Genomic DNA, 18177 nt, shown 5'->3' on the forward strand with positions numbered 1-18177 from the left:
GGGGCAGAAAGACAGCTGCAAACTACAGGATAGATTTGAAGACTTGGCAGAGCGTGCAAAAACCTCATGAACCTTAGTAATGTGATGCGTAACAGTCGCAGAAAAAAACAACACCGCTTTTGCTAGTATGTGTATTGTCTGTCCACAAGGATAACTCTACCTTAGCTGTGTCTTTCTTGACCTTAAGTTGAGGTTGGTTCTGAGCAGTACATTTATTAATCCAGAGAGAATCCAGTTCGAGTGCTGTCATTGTAGTGTGTCTAGATGTTGCTTTTTCCTTCTCCTCAGTTGAGAAGACTTGTCCTGATAAGCCTACCCAATATTGTGAAGGTTATTTACCTGGTATTGGTAATGTGTTCTACAACTGATGCTACAACTGCAAATGTATTATGGAGATGAATTAATGGAGGTAGCTATTGCTCGCTTCTGAAAGACATTCTCTACAAGCTGGCACAAACTATGGTACCTTTATTACCTTGAGGATAAGTCATATGTGGCACAATTAGCCCATCTTTTTGATCCTCCTGCTCAAACCATGGGCTAAACGATGGATTAAACCCAGATCTGTGACTAGGGGTGAAAGTTTGATTTGTTTAGAATTCTGTCCATCATTTGTTCTTTTTGATCTTAAACTATGAGCAAAGGCATCCATCCTGTGTGACACTAGTGCTGCTCCATTTATTTGTGTTAATTGATGACTCTAGTGCTGCAACGCACACAGAAAACTAAATGGAGGCTGTCAGCCACAGGTTTTTGGAATTCAATTGGGTGAATTAAAAAAATGTGGAGAACTCTTTTCCGTGAGCCATCGGAGAAAGATTGACAAAAAATAAAAACGGTACACTGTGGCTCAAAACAACAGAAGAAAACAGTTACAGAAAAAGAAGCAGGGCGATTTGGGAGTGAGAATGAGATTCAGGTTTAAAGGAATGGGTAGAGGTAGAAGGGTATAGGTGGGAATAGACGTATCAAGGCCTGGGCAGGAATCGAGAGACTAGAGTTATAGGTATGTTAGAAGAGCTTGCTGTGTAGTAAGGAATTTAGATGGTAGTATACTTATATGTGTAGATGTAATCTTGGGTATAGGCTTGAGTAGTGGTATTAGGATACAGGCAAGAATAAAGATACTAAACTATCTCTAGGAGTATAGTCACTGGGGTATATGAATGGGTAGCTGTATATGGTATGGGTAGGGACCTCGATTTCAAGCTTAAAGAAGGCATAGAATCACTAAGATAGAGGCCGGAGGCCATTACAGTAGTAATTTAAGGCTGGCACCCAACCCAGTGGGTGTGGAGGAACTGGCTGGAACTGGTTTAGGGCTAAGGTTTGGCCTTCACCCAGAGGCTGACGCAGGGAATTAAAATAGATCCCACAGACCTCTTCTCAAAACAGAACACTCCTGGACTAGTGAAGATCAGAAGAAGGATTGCCCTGCTGTCTGAAGCCGAAGGCAGAATGGACCTGTTTGGCTGGAACACATGGCCCGTACCCAAGTCGATGAAGGGAGACGAGAATAAAGCACATGCATTGCTTGATATAGTGGGTCATGGTACACTTTCATATTCAATCCAACTGTTCCAGCACATCCTGTCATCACTTTCATGTGCCTGAAGTGCCCTTATCCCAAGACAAGCAATGCTCGGGGGCAAGGCCTTAATGCTAGGCCTTCACAAAACAAAACCAACTTTAAACACAGACATAGATTAAAGACAAGGTTAAGTTTAATCATGAACTAGATGCAGAGGCAGCCAGGTGTAGCTAGACCTGGAAACTGGCAGACAAGAGGATCTGCAAGTAATGCATCAGACATCTCACAGAAGATGAATGTATCCAAGATATCGAAGCTGGAATACTGAAGAGTAGCTATTTAACAGATTTTAAATAGATTATCTGAAGACTAATGCTTAATAATTGCTAAAGACATTCCTCGTCCTATTGGAAAATTGTGAATATCTCAGAAACATGGCATATGTGGTAGGCCTTTAAGGAGCCCTGTAGAATGAGACATTGGGGTCATACGAACATGAGTGAATGTTTCAATACTAAGGCTGGAAGGTGCCCTCCCAAAAGAGCCAATGGCTAAAGGAGGCTAGCCCAAAGCCTTGCTCCATGTAGGTTTCAAATATTAGATCTTCAGACAACTGAGCTGCCAAGCCGTACCTAAGAATGTGTGGTAAACTGAATGCCACCTATTGTCACACGTTTCGTGTTTTGTTAAAATAAAAATTAAGGGGCATATTACCAACAACTAGCGATAATTATCGCTATGTTGGTTTAGCGGCGATATTTTTATCGCCGAGCTGCGGCGATTTTTATCGCTTAGGAACCTTGCTATTATCAAGGTTTATCTCCTAAGCGATAAAATCGACCGAAATGCATGAATATCGCTGAAAAGTCAGCGATATTCATGCGTTACCGAGCTAATGCTCTTAGCCATGTTATCCACCTACCATTGGATAACATGGCTAAGAACTGCTCAGGGGCAGGTGTTAGCTTTTGGAGATATTCGCGCTTAGCGCGAATATCTCCAAAAGTTGGTAATAGGAGATAGCGATGTTAGCGACTGTTTCCAGTTGGTAACATCTTGGCACGCCCACATTGCATGTCATTAGTGAAAATATCACTGACATGCAAAGCGGGGCCCAAGATGGTCGCTATCTCCTACTAGCTGTCGCTAACTGGTGTTAGCGACAGCTAGGTAATAGGGAGATAAAATTATCTCCGCTTTCTTGGCTTTTAAAGCCAAAAAAGCGGAGATAAACCCCCTTGATAATACGCCCCCCAGTCTCTAACCAAGCAATAGCGATAATTATCGCTATTGCTTGGTAATATGCCCCATAATTCTGTGCAAAAATGTGACAAAATAATGGGCAACCCAAACGACCCTGAAGGATCTAATGACAGCCATCGAAAAAAACTCAAAATAATTCACATTTTTTTTAGGAAAAACGGGTGTATCACAAAGGGTAATTCATTTTACATTTCAAAAGCATTAAAGTGGGGTTACAAAAATAACAAAACATACATTGATAACAGAAAACACCTTTTAAACATACAAAAACATCCTGATTCTCAATGTATAAAAAAAACGTGCGGTATGGCACTCTCCTTAATGGGATGCATTTTATTGATTAAACTATTTTAAGCATTTGCATCGACATTATTTAGTGTGCAGTGTTTTGAGGGGCCGTTGTATTGATGTTGTCTAAATAAACCGTGTTTTAAAGAGAAACTCTGATCTAGGGGATGAACTCTGATCCCAAACGCTAGTGATCATCGTATGCAAAATGGTAAATAAATAGCTGCTTGTTTGGTATATGTCGCTGAGCTGAGCACATTTGGCAGCAGTCACTGAGCTGATCTGAATGCAATGAAAGTAAAATACAGATTGTACTGACAGTTCTGCTTCCCATTAAATACATTATAATTATGAGTCAATTGCATATGTCAATTGCATAACAAGTAATGACTGCCCTGGAGCAGGAACCGTGCGCAGAATTACAGACCTGAATAAATGAAGAGAAACTCAGACAAAATATACCAAAATTATATAAGCAGCATATGAAAAGGTTCAACGTTGCCGAGGCTCAAAGTGCCGAATCCTTCAATGTATTAGAAATGATGATATAAGGGAAGGGATAATGGTATATATGTAAGTCACGAAAAATCTATCAAATAACGAGTTCCCCGCTTCTTATTTTTGCTGCCCATCAATGTAATCGAAATGTCATCATAACTGTAGGAAGTGAGAATTAGATCCAATAAATGACACATGAAAGGCCCCGAGCTCCCGGCGAGGCAACGATAGAATGTGGATGTCAACTCCACCAATGAAGGATGAGATAAACCTTGCCACCGGAAGACTGCGCTGTTTAGCAACAAATGTCATTTCCCTTGAATATGCAAGAATGAACCCTGATCAATTAACTTGTTGCCTTTCAGTTTTTAGCATAACGTTTGCATTTAAATACTGCTGCTTTCATATATGATTAGTCGTCAGAGTCTGGCTTCCTGCTCCTGTTTCTCATTCGCATAGGTTATTATACCTCACAAGGTTCCTCCTATACATCGAGGGGCTTATTTCTAAGAGGGTTGCATTACATTAGCACCATGCTGCGTGGTTCAATAGTTACAAACACACACTGCATTGATTTGATGTTCATTTTAATTCAGACACCGCGCAGAGCCACACAGCATATGTCACTGACGTCGCCGGGGGGGGGCCTGGCCCTGCTGGGTGAGGTCTGAGTCTACTGAGAGCAGCTTGTGGCATTGAGCAAGGCAAAGGGCTAAAGTGCTTGCTTAAAGTGCTGTGTTTCCTCCTGCCCGAGAATAGGCAGAGGCTGCTGTTTATTAGCTGCTCGCAGCGCTGCAGTAATTAGAATCCTTCTGCGGGCCACGTGGCTTAGCGCGATTATTTCCAAAAGTTGGAAATAGGAGATAGAGATGTTAGCAACTGTTTCCAGTCGCTAACATCTTGGCACGCCCACTTTGCATGTCATTAGCGATAATTATCGCTGACATGCAAAGTGGGCACCTAAATGCGCGCTATCTCCTACTAGCTGTCGCTATAGGGCGATACAATTATCGCCGCTTTAGCGGGAAAAATTCCAGCTAAAGCGGCGATAATGCCCTTGGTAATATGCCCCTAGGTTCTAAGGGGCATATTAACAAGGGCTGGCAATAAAATTATTGCCGCTTTAGTGTCCATTTTTGCGCGATAAGTAGCGATAATTATATTGCAATATCATCAAGGGCACGCTAGCGCATGTTTCCTTGATGCAGAGCCCATTTTTTCAGAGCCTCGCATCGCTAATGAGATGCAAATAAGGCGCGGCTGTGAAAACAACACATGAAAATATCACGAAGGCAGCTTTGCGATATTAACAAGGAGGTGCAGCGATTGAAAAAATTGCGCTACCTCGACCTTAACACTGGAATTTAACGTATGTTAAATTCCAGACTAAGGCATACTAATAATGGTAGGTGGATTATGCTGATACGACCACATGGTCGTATCAGCAATGTTATCGCTGTTTTCCATGGAGCATCGCTGGTTTGTTCCATGGTAAACACCACTATCGCTGAATCTTATCGCCATAGCGCTATGCATTGTAAATATAGCGTTATCATGGCGGTAATTTTCAGCGATAACCAGCGATAATATTTCTATCGCTATGTGGGGCCAAAGATAATTATCGCTGGCCCTTGTTAATATGCCCCGAAAACAGGTCAGGGGCATAAATGAAAACAATTCAGTAAATGCAATTTGGTTGCTGGTAACAGGTGATTATATTCCAGGTGATGTTCTTCACAGTGCCATGAGTTCCTCCAGTAAGTTCCAAGGGCACGCAGAGAGGACGGCGACACAGACACACAGACTTCACTGGACTTAGTTAACACATTTCACAGGCACAGTGTGCTGCAGCTACAGCACAGTCCTCTCTCTCCCTGCAGTGATAATCTGCACAATGAGTTCAGTCGGAGACAGCCAGCGCCTGCATTATTTACAGCTGTGCATAAATGATGAAAGGACCGATGAACCAATTGTCTATAAAGTCAGCACCAGCCACCAGATTTTATTTTAAACAAAATAACGGCGCAGGGCAAAAAGATTTTATTACCATAAAAACACACGCTTTACATAAAATATGTTTAGAAGAACAACTGCATGTGCCAGTCTCAGCCTTTCTCCCCTGAGACTTGCACAATGACCTGTGCAGACTGCTGGGCCTGCAGCGAGTCCGAGTCAGCTGACCGTTGCTGACTAATCATTTTTTGTGTGATTAGGCAGCAGCTGAGGAGATGGTGTTCATGTTAGAGTTGATTTAGCAGTATTATAGTCAAATCTGATATAGCGTCCTGGTTTGCTGTCATGCACCTCACTTTACTGATTTCTTTGCAGCAGTTTTTTAAGATGTTATACTTTCTCTTTGCTCAAATGGGTGTCATTTCTGATAGTATATGTTTCCCTCGTTTTTATTGCTTTATTTTGCATGCGAGATAATGGCATACATAGTTGTTGAAATGTCACTCCTAATTACACTAACATCATGAAAATATCACACATTGCAATCTAAACCTTGGCAGCTATGAATTTATGTCATGTAAGTTTTTTGTCTTCTCAGGGTAATGCCTACCAATTTAGGATTTGCATAGGGTGCACAGTGTATATGATTCATGCTGTTTTTGTCTATGTTTTATTCACAATATACTTTATATATTTTTATAAACCTTGTTTGGAGTCTCATTCTGTGGTGTGTTGATTGTGTCACTGGTGTGAATGTGTTGCGCAAACTATTTGCACATTGCCTCTGTGATAAGCCTGACTGCTCGTGTCAAGCTACCAAGGAGTGAGTACTTCCTTACCCTGGCGTGAGTCCTGGCTTCTGCCTGGCTTAAGTGCATACCCTAGCCACCAGAAACCCTGTTTCTAATAATGCATGAATGCAGGGGGGCATGAATGATATGGAGTGAGACAGCGGCTACGGTGGCTGATGACTGGCATACATTTTACAGTGCACAGGTGCCATGGTGCCCAGGAGAAAATAAGTCAAAATGAAGTATGGCTTAGAAATCCAAAGTCCTTCTGCACCAGCCAGAAAGATCTCTGTGTTGACCAGTGGGCACTAACCATGGCACTCAAGAGGCAAAAGATGTAAGTGGTCCAAGCAGCACATTTGAAATACTCTGTTATGGTTTAGGTTTAGGGATTTATAGAGCGCATGCTACCCGCAGGCATCCCAGTGCTATAACAGGTAAGGACAGCTGTCTTGAAGAGCGTTTAGGGGAAGAGCCAAGTTTTGTGTTTCTTTCTAAAGGATCATTCGTTTTCAATCAGTCGCAACTCTGGGTCCATACTATTCCAGAGTATAGGCACCAGATGTGCAAACGACCTTCCTCCCCACGTTGACCTCTTTATTCTTGTATTGGTCATCAAAACATTCGAGCCTGATCTGAGACAGCAGCGAGGTAAGTAGGGGGAGATCAGAGTTTGTAGCATAGCTGGGCCTCTCCCATACATGGCTCTATGTGCCAATCAGAAAGATTTAAACTTAATCCTGGTCTTGACTGGTAACCTGTGTAACTGTTTCAATGCCGCTCTAGCTGACTGATTCTTAGGTATATTAAGAAGTAATCTATCTGTCGCGTTCTGTTCAACCTGTAACCTCTCGGTGACGTATTTAGGTGACCCAAGGTATAGCGAGTTTCCATTATCAAGTTTTTCGACCACCAGGGCTTGTACCACTGTCCTTCTTGAGTTCTCTGGGAGAAGGCCAAGAATTTTTGTGAGCATCCAGAGGACACTAAAGAATGTATCCGCCAGTTTTTTGGCTTGTTTCTCCACAGTTAAGTTCTGATCGAGTCACATCCCCAGGTTTTTTTTGGAGCATTTCGGGGTAGGGGGTGGGCCCCAGTCTGTTGTTCAGAGATCTCTAAGCGAGGGTTAAAATTGATGGCCAGGATCATAAGCTCGGTTTTGTCTCTGTTCAGCTTAAGACTGCAATCTGCCATCCAGGTTCCAATTTTTTCCAAACACGGGGTCAGTTGCCTATGGTTGGAGTTAAGGGAGTCGGCAAGTGACACCACTAACTGTGTGTCATCGGCATATGACACAATGGAGAGTCCAAACTCTTGTACTATATGAGCCCGGGGGCTCATATAGACATTAACCCCTTCCATGCTCATGACGAGCTCAGCTCGTCATGAGGCACACTGGAGCTGTGCTTATGACGAGCTGAGCTCGTCATGAAATGCTGCCTTTCAAGGTTTTTCAGCACAGGACAGGAAAAGCCATAGCAGCCAAGGTGTTAACGAGAGTTGGACTCAAGGAGGATCCTTGAGGTACTCCCTAAGGGGCTGAAAAAGTGTCTGACTGAATGCCGGCATCCATACACTGAAAGGATCTGTCGCTAAGAAGCAAGGCCACTCACTTGTTGGCTGTACCTCTATTCCCAACTGTTTCGCGCCTATTGACAAGGATTTTGTGGTCTACCATGTCAAAGACCATGCTAAGGTCTAATATTACAATGGCAGCGGCCCCTCCTTGGTCTAGAATACTTTTTAATTTTTCGGTGGCACAGAGTAAAGCTGACTCCGTACTTGTTTTTGGTGAATGGTGTGGGTATATATGTATGGAAAACACATGATACTCCTTTTTGCAAACTGGAGTCAACCCTCTTTCAGCTTGCAAAGTTAAATATCGAAGCTGCTGACTGATTTACTGAAGAATTAAATAAATTGAGCATGCTCACCACTGTGGACAGTGTGATGTGTGACAGTCATATACAAGGTGACTACCATATCCCACATGAGTTGGTTGGCAATGAAACACTCTAAATGAGGTAGATGATGCCTAAGTAGTAGTTCTACAAATAAGCAAGGAAATGTGACATGGTGCCAAGTGCCACAGGTACCGTACTTGCCTGAGCGACGACGCACAATCGGAATACCCCCCACAAACAAAAATTCCACCTTAAGAGGTTTAGGGTTTTCCCATTTTAATAATTGGGTTCGTTTTAAATTGCCTACCAGACATACCACCAATTCAGATTCCGTTTTACGTCCAAGCTCTTAAGGCGTTTGTACGGAAGATAACCTCTATGGTTGCTTTGAGGGCCGGATCAAGGCGCTGGGTCATTATTAGTCTTTACACAGATGTTTAACCTGCAATATGAATGTCTGCAGAGCCAGCTACATTAAATGAGAAATGTTCTCTTTGATCTTTTTTACAGGATTTTCACATTTGTAGGTGAACTGAAATTGCAAAAAGATTCAGTGAGGCTGTTGGGAGGAAACATTCCTCCTAATGGTAACTGACGTTCACTTCTGCCCTTTATGCCCCAACAGTACTGATGTCTGGAACATTAATGCTGATTTTTGTTGTCATAGATAAATATGGATCATGCATATCTGCCATAACATAGACCTCTATCTCATGTATTGCGGTTTTGTTGGACCGGGAGGGGTGCCTAAAGCAGTACCCTCATAGTGGGGGAAAACTCCAGCCTTTACCTGGAGTTAAGCAGCACAAGAGCAGTGGTGGCAGCATACTGTGTAGTGATCAGTAGGAGTGAAAGGTCCTTTTTAGGTCAATCTTCAAAGACCTGTTGTATATACTTTGGGGCAGATTTACATGCCCCTTTTGTCATTTTTGCGCAGCTGTTGTGACCTTTTTTGTGACGCAGCGGCGGTATAAAAGTGCGGACCATTTACAACATGACGCATCTAGGGAGATGTGTCACGTTGTAAAGCCCTGCATCACATTATACCTGCGGTAGGTATAATGTATGCAGGGTGGGGGTTCCCACGCAAAAAACCTAGTAGAAGTGAGGCTGTGAAATCTACAAGATTTCACTGCACCACTTCTAGGACGTCACTGAGTCAAAACTTTACGCCTGCTTGGAGCAGACGTAAGAAGTGATGCAGCACAATGAGGTTAAGCCTCCCCATGCATTGCTGGAGTTGCGTTGGTCTTGCGACACAACTCCAGCAATGCTTGATTTTTGCGCCAACAGATGCATCAGAATTTCTGAAGCATCTGTCAATCCTTGCGCCATGGTGTGCCGTACCCATGGTGACTCAAGGGTTTCTCAGGGTGGCGCAGGGAAAGTGATGCATCTCTACAGATGCGTCACTTTCTTGTAAATCTGCCCCTTATTTTGGTAATGCTTTCAAGACCTGTTGTATATACTTCTTTGTGGGCTTACAAGCCGCCCACTGATTTTCATTTGTTTGTTTCAGCGTCCTTTAAAAATCCTTGCTTCCAAGTGGCTAAGGTTTCCTAGTTTTCCCTCCGTTTCGTCAGTTGTTCACTCCCAAAGAGCAGATCCCCAGCATTTGTACAGTACCACTCGTCCCATTGTAGCATCTGTTGGTGGACTACTTTTCCCATTCTCTAAGAAGATTTGACACCAGCGCTACATGTTTTCAGTCACTCCGAAGTCCGTTTCTGTAAAGAGGGCTGTGAATAATGTTCTTATCTCGGTACATTGCTGTGCATTCAAAGACAGAGCTCAAACGTTAGAGTCTATTTTCCACGGGTGCTGTTTCCAAACCCCACCGCCGCTTTCAAGCACCCGAGCTTCCCTTGCCACCCTGTTATGTGCCGTGTGAACTGCCCGCCTGGACATGAAGTTCCTCATCCCATGCAGGAGACTTGTGCTCACAAGCAGAGTGCACTGAAAATGTGGGTACTGCACTATGTGGCCCAGAGTCTACAAATTGGACCCTGACAGTCAGTAGTCTTCTCTGGGGCTGGCCTACATCCTAGATTTGGCTCGGCAATAACTGTCGGAGCTTGGATGGATGTCTCTCTATTCCAGCACTGAGGCTGAACCAGTCACACCATAATCTGAATTTGTGACTTGCAGGTACCTCACTGGTTTCTGCAGCAGGCGCATTATTCCTTGAGCTAGGTTGCCTGTTTAGGAAGTCAGTGCAGTACCATACATCAGTCATGATTTCTCAGAATTCTGAGGGAGGATTCCTTTTGATGTAGTCTGAAACCTCCATGCACCTTACTCTTTGATGTCCAGAAAAGGATGCATGGAGGAAGAGTGACAGGTGCCTCTCTCCTCCGCTGTTATTGCTGGAGACTGTCCTCTGATGCACCAGTTCAGCAGGGACTAAATGCCCCATTGTGGCCAGCACTGACTTGCTTTCATGCTGACGTCACCGGCTGGCTGTGCTGGTGTTTGCTTTCTTCAGCACAGCGCTTTCATTTGGATGTCTGTGCTCAGAGTGGCTTTGGCACCACAACAGGTCTGTCTTTTGTCAGATAAGTAAGTATGCGAAGAACAAATCCAATCCTTTCTCAGCAGTTTTTTCTTAACCACATATGTTTCATATTAATCGCAACTTGTTAGGGTTGTCTCACTGAATTTCTACTCATCCCAGTGGCGAATCCTAAAGTCAAGAAATATCTACTTTATTTGGTAAAATGATAATTGTAGTAGCCTTATCTTTTGAATGAACTGATTTGGAGATTTTAATTTAAATCACCAGGGCTTTAAAGCGGTTGTGCTCAAGCCTGAAGAAGTCAGTCAAGCAAGTTTACACCTTCTTTGTAAGAAATCGGGAGGACTGTAGCAGAGTTACTCACATCAAGCTTGTGCCTTTGAAAAGCTACTTGTACTGATAGATAGTCACATGTTGAACAATGCCTATGAAAAAGTAGGGAGCAGTGCATCTCTTGTCAGGCTTAGACCCGATCACCCAAAAAGACTGTGTGGGCTGGGGCTGAGATTTTAGTTGCCAAACTTTGGAAAGTGGGTAGGGCTAGGGGAGTCCATAATTTTTCTAAATTCCCACTTCCTACCACTTAAAGGCTATGAGGGTTGTGGTAAAGTAGGCTGGGTGTCAGAATTTCATCCTAGAAGGTCAATAGGCTTAGGGCATTGCCAGTCACATGGCAGTCTAATGCCAGATTATGTGACTGGCACTGTCCTATCCCTTCTGGCTTTTGGAAGCGCTTGTTGCCGCCTGTCTGCTTCTAGTGCTAATGCACATTTGACTGCCCTCTTGACATTTTCCTGTGTTCCTTGGTCAGATTACCTTTGTCAATAAGGCCCCTCAGACTCTAACTCACATTTGTTCTCTGAAATTGAACTATAAAAAGGGGAGCATGATAACCCAAAAATTGACAACTGCCAAGCAGCCAGTCGGCCTGTGTGAGGAGAAGTTCTACAAGTCTTCTGCCTGTGACCAGGACTAGGGTCAAGGCCTGCTACTCTCCTGGGTGGGTGTGGGGATATCACCCAGGGAATCCAAGACCACCTACCCTGGAACCGGGTACACCACTGCCTGTCTTCTTGCCAGACCAGTGTGCCCTGCAAGGAAGAAGATAGCTTTGGAGGGAGCGAGGTCCAGTGGGGAATCCTGTTGAGAGGACTCCCTTTGCGAGGTGTGAGGAGATGGCTGCTGCACCAATTGAGTCATTACCTGCGTGTAGGAAAAAGTCAGTGACCCTCATATGCCAGAGGAGGACTGCAGCAAAGTGAAATGTGATCATCGCTGTGCTGATCAGGCCAGAGCCAGTGCGCAGAAAGGGATCAGTCACCCCGTATGCCAGGAGGGGCCACCATGACAGAATGCCAAGCGGAGTGTGCGTTCGACCTTACATGATGAAGAGCTGGCATCCCTGCATAACAAGAGGTAACACTGTGATGGAATCTTCTGTACTGATCTGGTTGAAGCCTGTGTGCAGTAGAGATATGGTGACCATGTCTGCCAAAAGGAGACCCTGATACCAGCAAGAAATCTGACCTGATTGGGATTATCACAAGTGGAGTAAGGCTGCTGTAAGCACACCATCACAACTACACCAGGATGTGGGATCAGCAATAAGACCTTTGCACTACATCCCACCTGCTTTCGATGGACCAAAGACTTGCCCTACCAGGAGCAGCCATGAGAAAACCTCAGTATCTGTAGTTGCATGACTGTGTATGTTGAACTCGAAGATCACTGAGTGTGACTTGCCTGAACCGCTTACAGTAACCTCACTTCAACAAGCCACTACCGCTACACCACCTGCAGAGGGGGTGCACATAGCGAGTCTGGTCACTCCGACCCTGCAGGGTCGGTTAAGACTGATTGCAGACCAGGTGGTCCCGGAAGAACTTGCTTGCTAAATAGCACTTCGGCACTGGAATACCTTTGACTTCAATACAAAGTTGTAGGGGACTAATAAGACTGACTACTAGTGGGGCTTACCAGGGATGTTACCTATAGTGAATGGGGAATGACCTCAATCACTAGAGCAAAGAGGCAGTAGGACACAGCGTACTACCTATGCAACACTAGAGAACCGAGGTGGGGCGGGCTATAAAGTTGTTTGTGAATGTTGTATTTACCTTCATGTGGTTTGTGATAAAATAAAATACTCTTTTTTTCATAAAAGTGAGGCATTCACTGGACAATACATTTATTGCTGCAGCTGTGCACATTTTGAAGTCTGAGCCAGTGTTCACCCACGTTATCTCCCTCCCACCTAGGAAGCTTTGGACTGTTCAGACCATGCTAACCCCGACAAACAAGTGTTGAAAGGGTACTTGGCCCAGTTGTTCAGGATCCATAGTGAGCCCGGGTCTCAGCCCCTTCTCCTGCTTTGCAAGTGGCCTTCTGGCAGGGGTTTTCACTATGATTGAAACCGTTCTAGGTCAACTTGAACTCCAAGCTCTGCATGCTGATCTTGTATTAGTCAGTGTGATCCAGACTCCATTCAGAATTATGGCAAAATGAGTGTAGAAAAGCACATTTGGAAATGCTGTAGGTTTGCGGAATTTTCCCGCTCAAGTGAAGTTAATGATTCCGCATTAGTGGACAATGGTTGTACGCTAACTTTATCGAAACACACCTCTTTTGTAAAAGGTGTGGGTTTTGGTCCAGTCTGGTCAGCTTTATGCGCAGGACATAGGTGTGTTGAGATGGTGAACATGTTCCTAAACCAGCACTGTCTGTAGTATGCATGCAAGTGTGCATGTGTGACCAAAAGTTATGTGTGTGTATGCATGTGCCTTACTGTGGGTGCATTTGTTTTGTGTGTTTGTATATTTGTGTCTCTGTTTATGTTTAGTGTGGGTGTCAGTGTGTGTATGGTTGCATATATCATAAATGCCAACCCTCCCGATTCAGGCGGGACACTAACAATTTGAAAGCTAGTCTCCCGCCTCCCAATTCCTGCATGCAAAAACCCGATTCCTCTGCAGGCTTTAGCCAACGGGTGCTGGTCTTGTGTGACCTTTAAGTATGCACTGCCAGTAACCTGCTCCAGCAGGCCAGTGCATATTGTTTTTTGTAGCGTTCTATCTGTGTGCATTGCACTTTCTATGTGCTCCTGACAGGTAAGGAAAAAAAACATTATATTTGCATTCCTGATATCCGATCCTGCAGCAACACACTTGCAAGTCTCATACATGCCAATAGACATGAAGGCGCCGATTCCACGTTCTAGATCTACTCTGGAACCCCAGGCCTCTTTTTCTCAGCATAGAAGTGTGGAGATGAGGAAAACCCTTATTATCAGTATCGCCTTTCAATGTATCCTCTCCTCCCTAAGCCTAACTCCTAAAAGAAAGACATTATTCTAGCAAACAATTATGAATTTCTCCACCCGCAACAGAAACATGAGAAAGAACAAATCCAACATACACATGAAATTCACTAGGGAGTCTAATGCAAGAGCTTCCAGGGGAAAAATACAATTCAGGCCCACAGAATTAGGTCAACATAAGAAATGGCACATAGCCTCATGAAAGTACACATATAAAATGAATGTTATTACGGAGCATATCTAAGTTAACACTTAACATGAGCACATCAATTGTGTGACTACTCATCAGCTACATGTACGAATTCTACATGTTAATGTTTTTGTTTAATCATATGGTGATGCAATGTTAATTTCTTCACGTTTACATTGAAATATCCTTAACATTTCACTTTTCATGTTATTACAACTCACGTTTTAATGACCTAGGCGAGACATACCCATGATTAGAATGCACCCTTAAAATAAAAGGGCACAATACATCTGGGCTCCAACAGACCCAATTCAGGTCAATGGGAGAAATATATTACCGGCCCATTTCCCTTCTTCCTTGGCCAGCCAAGCTAGCGGAAGCACATGCCAACCGTATTCTATCTGCTCACTTGCAAGAAATGAATCTACTGGACATTTCCCAGAACGGATTCCGTGCAGGTCATAGCACCGAAACAGCTCTCTTGGCTGTGGTGGAACATATTAGGAAGATGTTGGATCAGGGTCAGACGGCGGCACTGATCCTTTTGGATCTCAGTGCCGCCTTTGACACGGTGTCCCATCAGATTTTATTACATCGTCTGATGGAGGCTGGAGTCGGAGAGACGGCACTCGAGTGGTTTCGCTCTTTTCTTAAGGATCGAGGTTTCAAAGTGTCCACTCCTCCTTTTGTTTCTGCTTCACGTCCTATTCTTCAGGGTGTTCCCCAAGGTTCGGCTCTCAGCCCCACTTTATTTAATTTATATGTTCAGCCTCTGGCGGAGGTAGCCCACAGTTTTGGTCTTTCCTTAGTGTCATACGCCGATGACACGCAGCTGGCGGTGGCACTAAATGGCGACTCCAACATGGACGCCCCCACCTTCCAGTCAGCGTTAAAAGCTGTTTCTGGCTGGATGGCGGACAACCGGCTTCAACTAAATGCCTCTAAGTCCGAGGTCATTATTTTCGGTAAGGAAAGTGGTCTATGGGGAGATCAATGGTGGCCTACTGATCTTGGCCCTGTCCCTACCCCTGTGAGTGAAGTCAGAAACCTCGGGGTGTGGTTTGATGACAAGCTTTCATTTATCTCCCATACCAAACGCGTGGCTGGCGTATGTTTTGGTACTTTGCATTGTCTGAGACCCATTTTTAAATTTTTTGATGCTGAGACAAGACAGATTATGGTCCAGGCTCTGGTTCTTACCAGACTGGACTATGCCAATTCTCTGTTTTTGGGTTTAAATCAGGCCGAACTGTCCCGTCTTCAGAGGGTTCAGAATGCGGCCGCTAGGATGCTTGTCGGCCTCCCGAAATTTGTCTCAGCTCGCCAAACTATCCGGAATCTCCATTGGCTTCCGATTGAGCAAAGAGTTAAGTTTAAAGCCCTCTGCTTAACTTTTAAAATTCTTAAACTAGCCTCTCCCCCGATTCTTTCACAGACTATTCTGCACTATGTTCCTGCTAGAGCTCTTCGCTCTGCTGGATTGAACCTCGCCACAGTGCCCCGCTTTAAACGGGCTAGAATGGGTGGTCGCTCGTTCTCAGTGCTGGCGGCTGCCCTTTGGAACTCTCTTCCAGCTCCACTTCGTTCAATCCCAGACCTGTTTCTTTTTAGGAAGACCTTGAAGACCTTCCTCTTCTCCACAGTCTAGTCCGTCTTCTTGCCTTTGCCTTCTCATTCGTGTTGTGTTATTCAGATCTCCAAGCGCCGGGACGCCTCTTAGCTGCGGCATCCGTGCGCTATATAAAAAATTAATAACATAACATAACATAACATTATTATTCATTTAAATCTCCCACTTCCCTCTTTTAAAATGTTGTCATGTATGATGATATGTAAGCCACATCATTATGGAGAGTCTGGGTCCTGGCGTCCATGCTCACCTCGGGCTACTGCTGAGTGTGTGCGTAACAGCGGGCCCAGGTGGTGAAGGGCAGGAAATCAGAACTGCCTTTTCTGCAGCACCGACAAAGTGAAAAATGCCTAAACCGCTGCCACCTTGACCCGGACGGTATCTTAATGTTTTTCCCACCATTCTGTCATATCTCAATCAAGTGTAAATTAAAGCTAAAAAGAAAAAGTGATTAAAAAACAGAATATTAAATCGTAATTTTACTGCACTTTCCCCCCTTTTTCCGCGCTAAAAAGCCTACGATTTTGGGCCAAATTAACCTTTCTCTTCAGAATGACTATTTTTTCTGCACTCCACAGAGTTTAAATTAGGGTGTTAATGGGCTAAAAACAGCAGCTGACCATATGAGCAGCTGTGTAAAAAGTTGTATTTTTAAATCGGAGGCAATCTATGGCGATACAATGGTAAATAAGCCACTGAGATGGCTGTGGTGAACAAAACTGCCTGTAGGGGGCAACGTGCATTTTTTTTGTTACTGAAACAAAGCAATATCACATACTTTGAAAAATATATATATATCTTGAAAATACGCTCTCCTTTAAAACGCTGTTTCACTCCTGTACTGAAAGTGACTCTTTTAAGAAAGCAGTGGAAGAAAACAAATATTCAAACGCTCGGAACTATTAGAACGAGTTCTAGCACGAACTCCCTTGTGGTGTAAATGTTTCCAAACATTCGGGAAATGCAGCTCGGATCCCATATCTGTGATTTCAATTGTGAAAAAAGATTTTATCTATTTTTAACCAAAACTACAGCTAACAAGTTATGTCACAGTTGCCTTTCCGCCAGGGCCGGACTGGGAACCACATCCGGTGCTGGCAAAGTGTTCGGCCGGCCCCCCCTCCCCACTGGGAGGAGGGGGGGTAAGGGGGGGGGGGGGGTGGAGGCGCCGCCGAGCGCTTTGCTGGGTGTAACAAAAACGGCCCCAGGGGCCCGAAACCGGCCCCCACCAGTGCGGCGCACCGGGGGATTGCCCAGTGCCCGCTATGGCCAGTCCGGCCCTGCTTTCTGCACATATTGACTTTACAATATCGATTACCAACTTGTTGTCTAATAAACTACATAGTATTTGTTATTCTTCACATCGAATTACCTTGATATGTTGGTGCACTGGTAGTTGAATTTGTGGAGTTGATTTAAGTGCTGGTTGATAAAGTTTCCATTAAATTTCAACAAACTTTATTTCGGTTGTTAAGACCATAAAAAGTGAACAAGAAACAATGACATAGAAAATGGGGAGTACATAAAAATAAAATGAGGACAGAGCTCAGTTAAAATTACGATAGAGTGCATCAAAATGAAAAGAAATCAATGTTAATATAACACTGCTAGAGAGCGGCCAGCATTTACCGCAAATCAAGTTGGTATCTTTATATTTCCAATATTCAATATAATTAATTTTAAAATGTGACAGGTTAAAAGATGATAAAAGAATATTAGATGGTTAAAAAGACTAAAATACATAAAAGATAACAGAAAGGGGACTAAAGAAAAGTTTAGACCTGCAGAATTGGTTTTAGCAATGACCTCCGGTTGTTCCACATAGAGTTCAAGAAGTGGGAAACTGCAAAAACTATGTGTGGATGGGAGTCTGTTCGCAATAGTCTGTATGCCTCCACATACTGTCTATACCCCAGGTTCCTGCAGAGGGGAATTAACCAGCGTCTTCTGGACGATTTGTACCCGGGACAAAAAAAGAGAAAGCAAATGTCAGTCTCGTCTGGGCAGTTACATGCAGGACACCCCAGGGGGGAGGCTTTTGACCATTTGTTGGTAAAGACACAGAGATAAAGTTTCAATATTGTGGTAGAACAAACGTTTAGAGCTGGTCTTGAGGCTATTTTTCTTTGTCAGAAAGAGAATTTCCACAACCACAGACACGATTTCTCTTGAAGAGATACTGAACCCTTTTTGTTGGTTAACAAGAGGCCAGATTTCCTGACACAGTATTGGTGATTTAGAGGGGGCTCTTCATCAGGCAGACAGTAACCCTCAACAAAGTAGTATTGATTTGAGAGT

Source organism: Lissotriton vulgaris, chromosome 3_1, assembly GCF_964263255.1.
Source record: "Lissotriton vulgaris chromosome 3_1, aLisVul1.2, whole genome shotgun sequence".
In the NCBI taxonomy this organism is placed as follows: Eukaryota; Metazoa; Chordata; class Amphibia; order Caudata; family Salamandridae; genus Lissotriton; species Lissotriton vulgaris.